Genomic DNA, 16,632 nt, shown 5'->3' with positions numbered 1-16,632 from the left:
TGAACATGGGGAACCAACTCACGTTGTTGATATTTGAACATGGGGAACCAACTCACGTTGTTGATATTTGAACATGGGGAACCAACTCACGTTGTTGATATTTGAACATGGGGAACCAACTCACGTTGTTGATATTTGAACATGGGGAACCAACTCACGTTGTTGATATTTGAACATGGGGAACCAACTCACGTTGTTGATATTTGAACATGGGGAACCAACTCACGTTGTTGATATTTGAACATGGGAAACCAACTCACGTTGTTGATATTTGAACATGGGGAACCAACTCACGTTGTTGATATTTGAACATGGGGAACCAACTCACGTTGTTGATATTTGAACATGGGGAACCAACTCACGTTGTTGATATTTGAACATGGGGAACCAACTCACGTTGTTGATATTTGAACATGGGGAACCAACTCACGTTGTTGATATTTGAGCATGGAGAACCAACTCACGTTGTTGATATTTGAAAATGGGAAACCAACTCACGTTGTTGATATTTGAACATGGGGAACCAACTCACGTTGTTGATATTTGAACATGGGGAACCAACTCACGTTGTTGATATTTGAACATGGGGAACCAACTCACGTTGTTGATATTTGAACATGGGGAACCAACTCACGTTGTTGATATTTGAACATGGGGAACCAACGCACGTTGTTGATATTTGAACATGGGGAACCAACTCACGTTGTTGATATTTGAACATGGGGAACCAACTCACGTTGTTGATATTTGAACATGGGGAACCAACTCACGTTGTTGATATTTGAACATGGAGAACCAACTCACGTTGTTGATATTTGAGCATGGGGAACCAACTCACGTTGTTGATATTTGAACATGGGAAACCAACTCACGTTGTTGATATTTGAACATGGGGAACCAACTCACGTTGTTGATATTTGAGCATGGGGAACCAACTCACGTTGTTGATATTTGAACATGGGAAACCAACTCACGTTGTTGATATTTGAACATGGGGAACCAACTCACGTTGTTGATATTTGAACATGGGGAACCAACTCACGTTGTTGATATTTGAACATGGGAAACCAACTCACGTTGTTGATATTTGAACATGGGGAACCAACTCACGTTGTTGATATTTGAACATGGGGAACCAACTCACGTTGTTGATATTTGAACATGGGGAACCAACTCACGTTGTTGATATTTGAACATGGGGAACCAACTCACGTTGTTGATATTTGAACATGATGAACCAACTCGCGTTGTTGATATTTGAACATGGGGAACCAACTCACGTTGTTGATATTTGAACATGGGGAACCAACTCACGTTGTTGATATTTGAACATGGGGAACCAACTCACGTTGTTGATATTTGAACATGGGGAACCAACTCACGTTGTTGATATTTGAACATGATGAACCAACTCGCGTTGTTGATATTTGAACATGGGGAACCAACTCACGTTGTTGATATTTGAACATGGGGAACCAACTCACGTTGTTGATATTTGAACATGGGGAACCAACTCACGTTGTTGATATTTGAACATGATGAACCAACTCGCGTTGTTGATATTTGAACATGGGGAACCAACTCACGTTGTTGATATTTGAACATGGGGAACCAACTCACGTTGTTGATATTTGAACATGGGGAACCAACTCACGTTGTTGATATTTGAACATGGGGAACCAACTCACGTTGTTGATATTTGAACATGAGGAACCAACTCACGTTGTTGATATTTGAACATGGGGAACCAACTCACGTTGTTGATATTTGAACATGGGGAACCAACTCACGTTGTTGATATTTGAACATGGGGAACCAACTCACGTTGTTGATATTTGAACATGGGGAACCAACTCACGTTGTTGATATTTGAACATGATGAACCAACTCGCGTTGTTGATATTTGAACATGGGGAACCAACTCACGTTGTTGATATTTGAACATGGGGAACCAACTCACGTTGTTGATATTTGAACATGGGGAACCAACTCACGTTGTTGATATTTGAACATGGGGAACCAACTCACGTTGTTGATATTTGAACATGAGGAACCAACTCACGTTGTTGATATTTGAACATGGGGAACCAACTCACGTTGTTGATATTTGAACATGGGGAACCAACTCACGTTGTTGATATTTGAACATGGGGAACCAACTCACGTTGTTGATATTTGAACATGAGGAACCAACTCACGTTGTTGATATTTGAACATGGGGAACCAACTCACGTTGTTGATATTTGAACATGGGGAACCAACTCACGTTGTTGATATTTGAACATGGGGAACCAACTCACGTTGTTGATATTTGAACATGGGGAACCAACTCACGTTGTTGATATTTGAACATGATGAACCAACTCGCGTTGTTGATATTTGAACATGGGGAACCAACTCACGTTGTTGATATTTGAACATGGGGAACCAACTCACGTTGTTGATATTTGAACATGGGGAACCAACTCACGTTGTTGATATTTGAACATGGGGAACCAACTCACGTTGTTGATATTTGAACATGAGGAACCAACTCACGTTGTTGATATTTGAACATGGGGAACCAACTCACGTTGTTGATATTTGAACATGGGGAACCAACTCACGTTGTTGATATTTTGTTTGGGAACCAACTGCAGAACAGCGAATTAACCGCCCTGAAACCGAACATCGCTTTTTTTAAATCTTTGTTTGTATGTCTGTTTGTCTGTCTGTCTGTCTGTCTGTCTGTCTGTTTGGATGTTTGTTACCTTTTCACGAGATAATGGCTGAACCGATTTATATGAAAATTGGAATATAAATTAATTTCGTTGTAACTTAGATTTTGGACAATATGACATTCGAAATATTTTATTTAAAAGGGGGGTTATAAGGGGGTTTGAATTAAATAAATCGAAATATCTCCCTTATTATTAATTTTCATGAAAAATATTACAAAACACAAGTTTCTTTAAAAATAATTTCCGATAAGTTTTATTTTATGCAAAGTTTGATAGGACTGATATTTAATGATGTAAATGATTTTCAAAATTGCAATAACAACGCCATCTAAGGCAATGTAATAAAATAAAAAACAAATTACTTCGTCTATAAGGGGTTTTGGACAACAACAATCGAAAGCTAAGAAACATAGCCTACAGAGAATGTTTCTGTGTTTATATGAAGTAATATCATAAGCCAAATTAACCGATTTGTATAATTAGTTATTAATTCACCATTGGAAAGTGTAATTTCTCAAGATGGACATAATGCTATAATGTTATTACAGTAACTTCTGAGTGAATCGAGGACAGGTAAGATTAAAATAGCTTCTTATGCACAGAAAACTTGATAGGCATTCATTTCCTGTATTTCCTAAAATAATTTTTAGGACCAAATGAGTGGTCTCTGGATCAAAATGATCGCATTTTAATTTTTTTAATACAATTTAAATTAAGTAACATAATAAACGATTTATCCTTCTATCAAAGACGGATGTTCCCTGGATGAAATGTCCTATTTTAATTATGTAATTACTTTATATTTATTTCTAACAGGTGCAGCGAAGCGCACGGGTACGGCTATTAGACTAATAAAACTGTAACTTAAATTGTTCTGGTAATTTTAGTTTTTTTTTAATTAATAGTGTTAAGACGAATAATTAGTTAACCTGAGACAGAAAATCGTATTTTTGAAAATTCTGTTTGTCTGTCTATATTTTTGTTACCTTTTCACGTGACAATGGCGGAATCGATGTCTATTAAAATTGTACACAAACTAAGTTTAGTCCCATTTAGAATTCAGACTTTACTGTATAATATTCAAAATACTATCTTTATAAAGGAAGTTGTAAAGGAGCCTGAATTAATTAGAAATATCTCGCTTATTATTTATTTTTAAGGAGAATTTTAGGTAACAAAATTTGCTTTAAGAAACGTTTGCGACAAAATTTTATTCCATGTAAAATTTTGATTGGATTGATATTTAAGGCGGTAAAAATCGGTTATATTAGTTCGTGTTGAAGTGGACACGAGTTTATCTTGCATCCTGCATTGTCTGTGATCTCAGAAAAAAGATGATATTTTATCAACTTCCGAGCCCTAATTACACTGAACAACAAATTTTTACTTTTTGTCTTGCTCCGAAATAAAAATAGGTGAATATTGCTAATACGTCTGCTCTAAATCTGAATTTGAAATCCAAATTTCCTCGTCACGTACCATTTTCAGGAGAAAATGAATTAATTTTTTATGACAAAACTTATTTGTTTTTAATTTTTCGCTGCTACTGATAAAATTACAACACACTAGGGATTCAAAATTCCTCATAATAATTGAAAAATGTGCACTGGATACAAAAATGATGTAACATAGCTTAAAACACAAAAATAAAAATATTTTATGCGTATAATGAGAAAAATCTCGGAATTTGAACTTACATTTAAATAATTTTCTGGATGACTTCTGTTTATAACTAGACCCGAGACTGTATTTTAGAAGGAACCAACAATAGTCTGCAAGCATGCTGGATGATGATATTCCTTTATATCGCCTTTCCGTTTCAGATATTCCTTGATGAAATCTTTCCCCATGCTTGTCGTTTACCGCTCCAAAGTTAGGAGGAAATAAATCCAAATGAGAATGTAAAAAGTGTATTATGAGAGACTTATAACACTCCATTTTGTCTTATGCACTTAACATGGCACAAGAAGTTCTATGTAGTTCTCTGCCCTAGAATTTCCAAGGAAATTTGAGCAAATGTCTTTGAAAGCGCGCCATGCCATTCTCTCTGTAACGGAAAGTTTTTCCTCAAACAAAGGGTCAGCTATAACTTTGTGAATTTGTGGACCGATGAAAATGCCCTCTCTTAATTTTCCTTCATTCAAACTGGTAAATATTTCCTTTAAATACTAAAAATCACACCCTTGTTTGTTCATTGGATAGTCCTCACTTTGAACTCTTATGACATTTACTTAATTGAAGGGACCAATGTCTGTTTACTTAATAGATGTACAAAATAACATGCCAACAACCATAATAAACCGTAAATAAGTCATAAACTCGTAAAATACATTAGCATTTGTTTTGGTTTATACCCCCAACCCGCGCCAGATGTTTCCTGGGGGAGCGCTTATCGAAAAGTGAAATCATAGTATATCTTAAAAACCTTACGTGATACGAAGAAAAGAGATGCATTTTCGGATTCAGCGCACATCAAATCATAAGGGACACATTGTTTTAAGTCGGAGCAAAATTCTTGTTGTTCAGTGTCATATGTCAACAAAAATTGAAGCAGTGCCAATGGTTCAAGGCTAGTTCACATAAAGAATATTCATCCAAGTGAAATTTGACCCATGGACGATTGATACACCGGAGAATGCACCCAAATAAATTGTGCCAAGAGAAAATTAGAACTAAGAAAATTCAAATTTTTTTATACTTTTTAATTGATAGTGAAATAATTTAGGTGGAACGAAGTTTTGAATGGTTTACATATCTCCTGAAAAACTTTAGGCCTATTTTATTGCATAAACCGAGTCTTCAGATTTGAATGTTGTAACCACAGGCACGCAAATATTCAACGACACGCCCTTCGTCTTTGGATTCATCACAACTTCGTGCAATATTTTGCAGCCTTATATTTAAGATTTTATGTTTTCGTTTTTGTGGTTCTTTTACTCTTCGTCCTAGATCCAACTTCTGGATCATTGTGTCAACATCAGATTGCACTTTCTTTAAATAATGTATGAGTTAGTATATAGTGGGATGTTTCTTACAATGTTCTGGAAGCGGTTGTGCCATGCTTCTGTGTTATTCGTGCGTGGTTCATTCGATCTAGCTGCTTCGAACAGATTCCTGCCTTTTATTTGGTAGAAGAGAGTACACAGAAATAAGTGTCTTATCTGCACACTCTCCATGAATAGTTACAATTTGCGTAAATATTTGCGGTGCGGTCCAAAATGTACCTTCGATGTGCCAAGTCTTGGTACATTTTGCGTAAATGACGTTTCGGAATACAAATGTTACCATAGAAAAGAATTTGCTAAAAACGTATTTGGGTCACTTGCAGAATTGTATAACAAATTATATCCATCAATTCTTACCCTTCCCAATGTTACATTTACAACGATAGAGTTATAAATTCCTAACAGTGAGTAGTTTCAATACTAATGTAGTAAACGTCACAAGAATTACTTCCTTCATGTGAAATAGTTCACGAGAATAAAATAAAATTCTCATAGTGACAACTAAAATGAATTGTCCATACTAGTTAAGTTTTTAAAATGGAGCATGATTATGTCCAGATAAAAGTTTGTTTAATAATGTAATTGAGAAAAAAATTAAAGAAACATTTGGTATTATCAAAACGTCTTCATTTATGTCTGAGTTTACATTTCCTTAAATATTATTACATAATTACTTTAGTCCAGTAAGTCAGTCAGGTCTGTTACACTATTCTGTTCCTATGGATACACAGTTGAAAAAGAAATCCCACAGATGTCAGCACAAGCCAAGATGATGCACAAAGAACCATTTTGATTGTACTGCTATGTTCACTCATTTTGATTAAACGAGTTTGTATGTCAAACTCTTGCTTTGTGTTTTAGTCTAAGCGTGCATTTTTACTCTGTCAGATCTGTTTGTGTTGTGTTTTCCACAAATAACAACATATAAAGTCAAGATCAAGAGGACATAATAGTACACGTGTCAAGTAGTTACGTTGCTATTTTGAAGATTTTTAAGCAAAAACATTTTAGGTTCGCACATGCTTGTTTGCTTTGTCATGTCTGTTACCTGTCAGATCTGTTACTCCATGTCATGTCATGTCATGTCATGTTTACAGTGTTGTAAAGCAAGGTGAGTGTACAGTGGCTGATTACTATGGCAGAGACATTGCACTATATTAATACATACAGAATATGCACTATATATATATATATATATATATATATATATATATATATATATATATATAATTACGGGAAAACGGCTGGACGGATTTTAATAAATGACCCCTCATTTTGAAGCTTGGTACTCAAAGTTTTTCGGAAAAATAGTAGTTTTCAGTGAAATGTCAGTTTTTAAACATAATTTTCCTATTTTCCAAAATCCATCTGTCGTCATTTTGAGAACTAGCTAATTACATTCACGTTCCACTTGATGCTCGCTTCGCTTCTCCTTCGAAGGGAACATCAAGTCGGCCGTGTTGCATTTCAGAATAAAACAAAACACACACTACAGTAAACAATATTACACGAAGGCCATTATCTGCAAGAATGCTGACATATTTAGAGCTCAAATTAAATTTGTTATTAAAAACTTAACTTACTAAAAATTATTTACAGGTTCGATTCTGTGGTGTGTAATTTTCTGGGTACAGCTGTGTATTGGATATTAAAAACTACAAAACTTGAGGTGGTTTAATGACATTATTACTATTAAAAATAAAATATTATTGTAGTTAATGCCATGATGTGACTATTTTTCATTAATTATACATATTAATGCTATATTGGTGATATGAAAGTGAAACGTTTTGGGGTTATATAAGTAGATGTAGAGAAAAACTTAAATTAGATTTTGATTTCTATAATTTACTGAGTGGCGGCTATATAGTATATATATATGTTACTGAAAGCTATAAAACTTACGTGAGATAAGAATATTATTAAAAATGAAATATTTTTATAATTATTAATCAAGTGGGGTTGGGTCTTTTTGATATATTTAATGCTCGTGTGGTGTAGATATTTATATGCGTGCTTCTCTTCAGTATTGGCTCGAGAGATAGTATCTTTCATTATTATGGAAGCAAATAACTTTCAGAATGTCTGGTATTCTTCATTGAAAATAAATCTGAAAAATGTTTATTTGAACGTCTAATGAACTTTGTTTGCAGCATTTGCTGCACAATCCACTAGTATTACTTTAATTTGGACGTTCTCAATCGTCCATTTGTTTATAATTTTTGCAAATGACCCATTTACTATGAAATTAACTAGACTTTATCACAATGGGTGAATTTTCCGTGAGTGAGGGTGAGAATGAAAATCGTTGAGTGTAAGGATTTTGGGCGAATATTCCTAGAGCAATATTTTTGGGAGAATTTTTTTGGATGAATTTTCTTTTTTCCTCCAACTTCCATTGTGCGGACTAGCCTGGTCCCGTACCAACAGCTGCATTCGATTACTAACTCCACTCAGTGTACATGAAGACTTACGGCACGATTCCGATCAGTAAGCTGTTCATTGTATTGGGATTACATTGCGTCACCTTTAAGCTTCATTACGTTATGCCATGCTACTGCAAACCGGTATAATAATGTGCAACCACTTAGCTTGGCCATTTGCCCACCGTAACAAAGTGGTCATAGTAATTCTCTGTGCAACAGTATGATGCCCATCCATCCACATCAGGTAATTACCAGACAAATTCAAATGTAAAACGCCCCCATCGTGCGGACTCAGGAAAGTAAAATTGGTTTTTAATTACTGTGTTAAAGGATTGATGAAACAGAGAAGCGTGCAGGCGTTTATAACTAAAGGAATAAAACACAATGGAGCCGTTCTACCGTGCCCTGCTTTTATTACTTGTAAAACGCGTCCGTAATTAACAAAGAATCTTAGAGAGCTTGGAGAACATGTAAATATTTATACGCAAAAGGTTTTCATTCGTTATGAAATAGGAGCAGATAAGTTGTGCCCTTCCTCTGTTTTATAAATATCCTCGCAAACTTCTCAAGTTCATCGCTCCCGTGTCCATGAAAAGCGATAATCACATTCGCGTATCTGTCGGCTTTGATTCAGAGTACATTCATTTATTGATACCAAATTCACATGCCCGGTCAAAATAACAAATGAGGAATTTAGTTATCAGCAGTTTCCTTTGAATGTTATACCACAAATTATTTTTCCATTTTAGTATTATCACAGTCTAGTATATTCAGTCACGAAGCTTAATACTTACTAAATATGTAAACACAGACGGTTGAAATATGCATCCATAGATAGTTGCTCACCACCAGGATCGCTACTATCGCCTCATCACAGACTCTTTCCCTGGCAGACCATAAAATGTATTGTACTTTCGATATCGTGTTCTATTGAAAAAAAAAAAAACACCTTCCTTCCACTACTGAAATATGAAATACATAAGGTTGATATATTATTTTAATAAAATATATATTATATTCTATAAACTCACCTTCCTGGATCTTTCGGAAGAAGGATAACTCTAACCTATTTTTTTTACAATTTATAGTACTACAAAAGTCTCCTTGTCCCATATTATTATTCAAATTATTGTATTTTAGCCATTTACATTATTACAACCGATAACGAACATTTCACAGTTTACATAGCTTTTCACAAAAATGCGAAATACGGCACAGTCAATGCCTTTTCGATCTAGACCAGGTCGTAATGGTTGTTCTGGTTTTCTACTTCAGTGTATGGAGCTCAGTGAAATATTATACAGGGTGTTTAAAAATACGGGGCATAATTTCAGGTATGTATTTCCCACATGTAGACAATCAAAATAGTTAATTATAAAATGTGTCCGGAAATGCTTCATTTCCGAGTTATGGCCTTCACAACATTGAAATTCACCGGAACGTTTTTCTTTCCGCAGGTCGTTGTCATTACAGAAGATGTTCAAAATGTCCACCTCCTGCTCGAATACAGACCTCACATCGATATCTCATTGACCTGCGAACACGATCCCAAACTCCTGGAGTATTGCGTATGTCCTCACAATATGCCACAATTCGATTCCGAAGGGATTCCAAATCAGGCACCGGAGACGAATAAACCAATGATTTTAAATGGCCCCACAAGTAGAAATCGAGAGGGTTCAGATAAGGTGAGCGTGGAGGCCAAGCAATTGGGCCACCTCTACCTATCCATCGATCAGGAAACCTTCGATCCAAGTACCGGCGAGCCGTACGACTGAAGTGTGCAGGAGCGCCATCATGAAAGAAGTGAATGTGTTGACGATTGATCAGTGGAGTGTCTTCTAAAACATGAGGTATGGTGTTTTCCAGGAAGTTTGTGTACGCCTGCCCCGTAAGTCTGTTTACAAGTACATAGGGTCCAACTAATCGATCACCAATGATACCGGCCCACCGCACCTGGTGATGAGATGGAACAGTTGCACGTGGGTTTTCATACGCCCATACATGCTGATTGTGGAAATTTGTTATGCCATCTCGTGTGAACTGTGCTTCATCTGTAAATAATACTAAGGCAGGAAAGTTCGGATTTACACCACACTGCTGCAAGAACCACTGACAGAACCTAACTCGTGCACGGTAATTTGCTGGTGACAGGGCCTGTACACGTTGCAAATGATAAGGATGCAATTGATACTCTTTCAACAGTCTCCAGACAGTCGTATGAGGGACATTGACTTGCAACGCTACCCTTCGTGTGCTGATAGAAGGAGTCATGTTCACAGCCTCCAGAATCTCCTCCTGTACTTCTGGAGTTGTAGATCTTAGTCGTCCCCTTCCCAAACCAGGAGAGTTAAATTTTCCATACTCGCACAGACGGTAATGGAGACGTACAAATGTCTTCCGATCTGGACATTGTCGCTGTGGGTACCTCTCCTGGTACAAACGACGAGCTAGCGCAGCATTGCCGTCCGCCTTACCGTACATGAAGTGTATCTCTGTCACCTCTTGATTTGAATACATGTCGCACAGTCTAACGCCTACACAACACTGAATTTAACCTTCGCCTCGGAATGAACTGTCAGAGTGTCCTCTTAATGTCTCCTTTGACGGCAACGACTTGCGGAAAGAAAAACGTTCCGGTAAATTTCAATGTTGTGAAGGCCATAACTTGGAAATAAAGCATTTCCGGACACATGTTGTAATGAACTATTTTGATTGTCTACATGTGGGAAATACATACCTGAAATTATGCCCCGTATTTTTGAAACAGCCTGTATTATAACTTTATTGCTTATCATTGCTAAGCTTTGCTTAGTGTAATGTGTCCATAAGTTCCGTTTACTTCTTCTTGCATAATATGTTGCAGAAATAATTACAAAGCTGTGTTATTTTAATGTGAAGAGAATTTTACATGTTAACATAATCTGTTCGCGTCAACATTTCATGTTTAGAATGGAAGCTATTTTGAGGTTTAATAAAAAAAGAATTTATATTGTGATTTCAATTTAGCACATCTACCTTCCTTAATTTTAGACAAAAAAAATTTACAATACCACTCCAATGAAATTAGGGTACGTACAATTGTGTTACTTCGTCTTTTAAGTAGTAGATAAATACAATAATTCAGTACTCAATTGTAGTATTAAAATACAGACAAACTGAATGTCCGGGGTATCATACATGACATTATGCTTAATTATAATGTATGATTTTGAATTTAGGATATAAGTTAAATATAGTTAACATAACCTATAATTTTCATATGAATGGCAAGGTATTGGAGATCACTAAATTTAGACAGAAAGGGGCAACTGGTACAATAAACATAACCTATAATTTCAACATATCTAAATATCCGTGCGGTACAATTGAAAATTATTGAATCGTGCATAAATGAATGTACAAGAATTTCGCAATATTTAATCGAAATAAAGGCAGGTATTACACATACGACCAACGTAATTTTCACACCAAGAATAATACACTCAGGGACAAAAAAAACCGAACACTTTAATATTTGCTGGTATTTTGCAAAACATTATCTTCTCGTACAATATTATGGTAGCCATCTGTTGTTATGGAGACGTGTATACATTGTTGATTGTTTTTTTGTTTTATAAACAAGACATTACAACCAAATATTCCAATTTTGCTCTCGGAGTCTCAGCTATAACAATTTTGTCTCAACCATTTTGTGCTTCATTATCGTTATTATTAGTTATTTATTTATTTTTACATTTTCTGAGTTTAAGTGGGGTTGTAACATTTGTCTTAAAACAAGATGCGATCTGAAGATGTGGTTCGAGCTGTAGCCCTTTACGATGATGGACGCAGTGTACGTTACATTGCAAATGTTATGAATATGGCTAGAAGCACAACCCATGATGCCATAAAACGGTATAGAGAGACCCTAGAATATACCAGAAGACCAGGTTCGGGTCGTCCAAGAGCTACAAATCCAAATGAAGACATGTATATGGTGTTGAGAGTTCCTAGAGAGCTCAACCTGCCAGCTACTAGTGTAGCCCAGCAATTTGTTAACATTCATGGACGCCCAATTTCGGCCAAAACAGTTACAAGGAGGTTGAAAGCAAGTGGACTGATATCAAGTAGACCTGCAACTGGTCCCAGACTTCTCAGGATGCATCGAGTTGAACGACTGCGTTTTGCAAATGATCACTGAGATTGGAGAAATGGACAGTGGAGCTGTGTTCTGTTCACCGATGAGTCCCGTTTCAATCTGTGCTCACCTGATGGACGTGAAAGAGTTTGGAGAAGGAGGGGAGTACGATTTTCACAGTGTTGCATTTCCGAAAATGTGCCGTATGGAGGTGGCGGAGTGATGGTTTGGGCAGGAGTGTGTACGGATGCTCGTACAGAGTTGGTTTTTGTTGAAAATGGAAGACTAACAGCTGATAGGTATATAAATGAATGTTTGGCTGATCATATTGTGCCATTTGGCCAATTTGTAGGCGATAATTTTGTTTTAATGCATGATAATGCACGGCCGCATATTGCCCATGCGGTCGGAGATTATCTCCAAGAAGTGGGAATCCATGTTCTTCCATGGCCAGCAAGGAGTCCAGACATGAACCCAATTGAACACGTGTGGGACATGCTGGGACGACGTGTTAAGAATAGACGACCAAGACCAGAATCGTTACAAGAGTTGAGGCGAGCACTTGGCGAAGAATGGGAACTTATTCCTCAAGAAGACATTGCTAACCAAATTGAGAGCATGCCAAGACGTATGGATGCAGTTATTCAAGCCAGAGGGGGTAATATCCGTTACTAAAAAGAGTTTTTAATGTTTAAGGCATCATGAAATGAAAAAAAAACAGACCAAACGATGGCATAGTTATACGCCCTTTGTAATTTTTTTAAAATTTTCTCATCAGAGATTTAATTTTTTTTTTCAAATGTTGTCGTATAAGGTGCTAAATGGAACATTATTTTGTTTAAATGGGTTTTGTTTCATTTTGAAATAATTGGCAACAAAATACAAGCAAATATAGAAGTGTCCGGTTTTTTTTTGTCCCTGAGTGTATTACACTATAATTCGCAAGTGAATTAGGCTATGTCTAAAGTGTCTCATAATCATTGTTTATATTTTATTAATTCAATTACACTACATTTTAGAGAAATATATGTTCCTAATTATGCATTGCAAATAATTTATATGGTTGAAACGTCGCGCTTCGTGATCGGGTTAAGCAAGTCACATAGTCTGCCTTACGGCCTGTATTAGATCACGATGGCAGTGACAAAGTCTATTGTTCCTCGTACTCACAGCGCCCCAAGCGGCTAGCAACTATCGCGAGAAATGCAAAAAAATCATCCAAAGCTTCGTGACGGTATATACTAGACTGTAGTAATACGAAGAAATTCACACAGTAAAGTGCCCTAAATTTCTTAATAATATAACAATACCAAGCTACATAAACATATATACAAATATATTATTGATGTCAAAATATACGTCACCACGGATATGAATCCATAACCCGTGTCCTAGCAATAGTCGGACAATACTGAGTCTAGATACAATAAGTTTATTAACAAAACGACACGCGCTTTGTTCATGTGTTACCCTGGATACAGGAACGTCAATACAAATTTATACATTGGATTGCAACCTTTACGTACAATATATCATTGAAATTTAGTTAATATCTTTGTAATGCTTTGTTTATATGTGCAATAAGTATTCCTATTTCAAACATCTTCAAGGAAAACTGTGTTAATGTTTTGATATGAGAAATTTCCTGCGAGATAAAAGTTAAATAGAAATGTCGAAGAATATTTATAGAGACCGCATTACTTTTTTGCGTCATAAATCGTAACGATTTGATTTATACCACCGCATATAAGTTATCTATATTTGTTTTCCCATTCATTTGCATCCAAGCTATCATGGATATGCCTCTTAGGTATTCAGTCGAATCACACTGGTTTAGTTTTCTTTTCGATCCCAATCTGTCGATATATCTCGCTCCCTCCAGCTTTGCCACTCAGGTTTCTCAATGAGTAAGCTACTTATTCTCTTTGGTTTATTTTTAATCCAACTTTAATTCTGAATTATAAATTAGTTCAGAATTCGTCTTGCTCCAAATGACATATTTTCTACATGCCAGATTTTAATACTAGAATAAGTTTTTGTATTCTTCAATGTCTTATTTACAATTTGTCATTCAGTGTGATTATGACACTTCCTAGTGTATAGTTTGCACAGTTTTCTTTAATTGTTGTTCATTAATTCAGTTTTTTTATGCCCAACAAAAATTTATCTTATTTTATCTCCTTACTTCTCGGTTATGACGTTTGTACATGGTGCCTATTCTTTGAAAGAGACTATTAGACTACTATATGAAGTACATTGGTTCAAGTGTTCCTCATCATAATACTTGGGACTTTAAGGTCTTTGTTTTGTTCCTTAAGCATTCATTTAACATTTCAAAAATATATCCACGTTTCATGGAAAACTGTGAAGATTGGTTGAGTTTTATAGTACTCTAAAATGCTTATTTGAATCTTTAATGTCTATTTCATTGTTTTAGTATAGGGTAAAGGTTGGCAATATTATGATACGAGTAATATTGTGATAGTTCTTCCTGAGAATGTTTTACAAATTCACTGAGCGAGAGGAAGATTGGTTTTGCGTCAGCGTATTAAGGGAATGTTCGTGGACAAGTTTCTGCACAAATAATAATAATAATAATAATAATAATAATAATAATAATAATCATCATCATCATCATCATCTTCATGATCATTATCCTCATGACGTAGATTCACCTTCCTCGACTCACCACGAAATAATGATGAAAGCATGGTTAATTTTCCTAAGTTTCCTAATGGTACAATTTTTAATCAAGGCAAATGTAAACTATCAGTAGAGATAAATTGAGAATTTATATTTATATCCGTTTGTTGGTCTTCGCAGTTTCCTGATTATTAACACTGTCTATTATTTCATATGTAAATCAGACACAAGTTAAAATTTCAAATGATGAAATAATTTAAATGTACATCCGTCTGTACGCATTAGGGTGTATGACACTTCTACAAATCGTTTATTAATTTATTGTTTCAGGTCACAATAGTGGAAAATTTACTTACAATTTGGAAGGACATTTTCGACAATAACAGACACGAGGAAAGTAACACAGTCAATATAATAACACATCAACAGCTGTCGATAAGTAAGTTAACAGCAGGGATAGTTTAATAGCCGCTGAACTATTTATTAATATAAATCAGACACAAGTTAAAATGTGAAAAATGAAATAATAATTTAAATGTACGTCTGTCTGTACGCTTTAGGGTGTATGACACTTCTACAAATCGTTTATTAATTTATTGTTTCAGGTCTCAATTTTGAAAAAAATTACTTACAATTTGGATATCCATTTTTGAGAAGAACAGACAGATGAAAGTAATAGGATGTCAAATAATACAACAACATGTCTCGAAAAGTAAGTTAACACCAGGGATAGTTTGATAGCAGCTGTACTATTTATTAATATAAATCAGACACAAGTTAAAATGTGGAAAAATAAAATAATAATTTAAATGTTTATCCGTCTATACGCTTTACGTTGTATGACACTTCTACAAATCGTTTATTAATTGATTGTTTCAGGTCTCAATAATTATGAAAAATTTACTTGCAATTTGGAAATGCATTTTCGACAATAACAGCCAGATGAAAGGAACAGGATGTCAAATAATACAACAACAGGTCTTCACAAGTAAGTTAACACCAGGGATACTTTAATAGCCGCTGAACTATTTATTAATATAAATCAGACACAAGTTAAAATGTGGAAAAATGAAATAATAATTTAAATGTTTATCCGTCTGTACGATTTACGGTGTATGACACGTCTTCAAATCGTTTATTAATTGATTGTTTCAGGTCTCAATAATTATAAAAAATTTACTTATAATTTGGATATCCATTTTTGAGAAGAACAGACAGATGAAAGTAATAGGATGTCAAATAATACAACAACATGTCTCGAAAAGTAAGTTAACACCAGGGATAGTTTGATAGCCGCTGAACTATTTATTAATATAAATCAGACACAGGTTAAAATGTGGAAAAATGAAATAATAATTTAAATGTTTATCCGTCTGTACGATTTACGGTGTATGACACGTCTTCAAATCGTTTATTAATTGAATTGATTGTTTCAGGTCTCAATAATTATGAAAAATTTACTTGCAATTTGGAAATGCATTTTCGACAATAACAGCCAGATGAAAGGAATAGGATGTCAAATAATACAACAACAGGTCTTCACAAGTAAGTTAACACCAGGGTTAGTTTAATAGCCGCTGAACTATTTATTGCTACATATCCTATCCAGTGTATCTTCTTTAGAGTACTTGTACCCATTTATAACGAAATTTGAGTGTCTAGGAGTAATTCGCACTAAAATAATGATCAATATGTAGGATAATTATTTCGCGGAGGAG

The sequence above is a fragment of the Periplaneta americana genome, chromosome 7 (assembly GCF_040183065.1).
Source record: "Periplaneta americana isolate PAMFEO1 chromosome 7, P.americana_PAMFEO1_priV1, whole genome shotgun sequence".
In the NCBI taxonomy this organism is placed as follows: Eukaryota; Metazoa; Arthropoda; class Insecta; order Blattodea; family Blattidae; genus Periplaneta; species Periplaneta americana.
Note: the sequence above shows the minus strand (reverse complement) of the source record.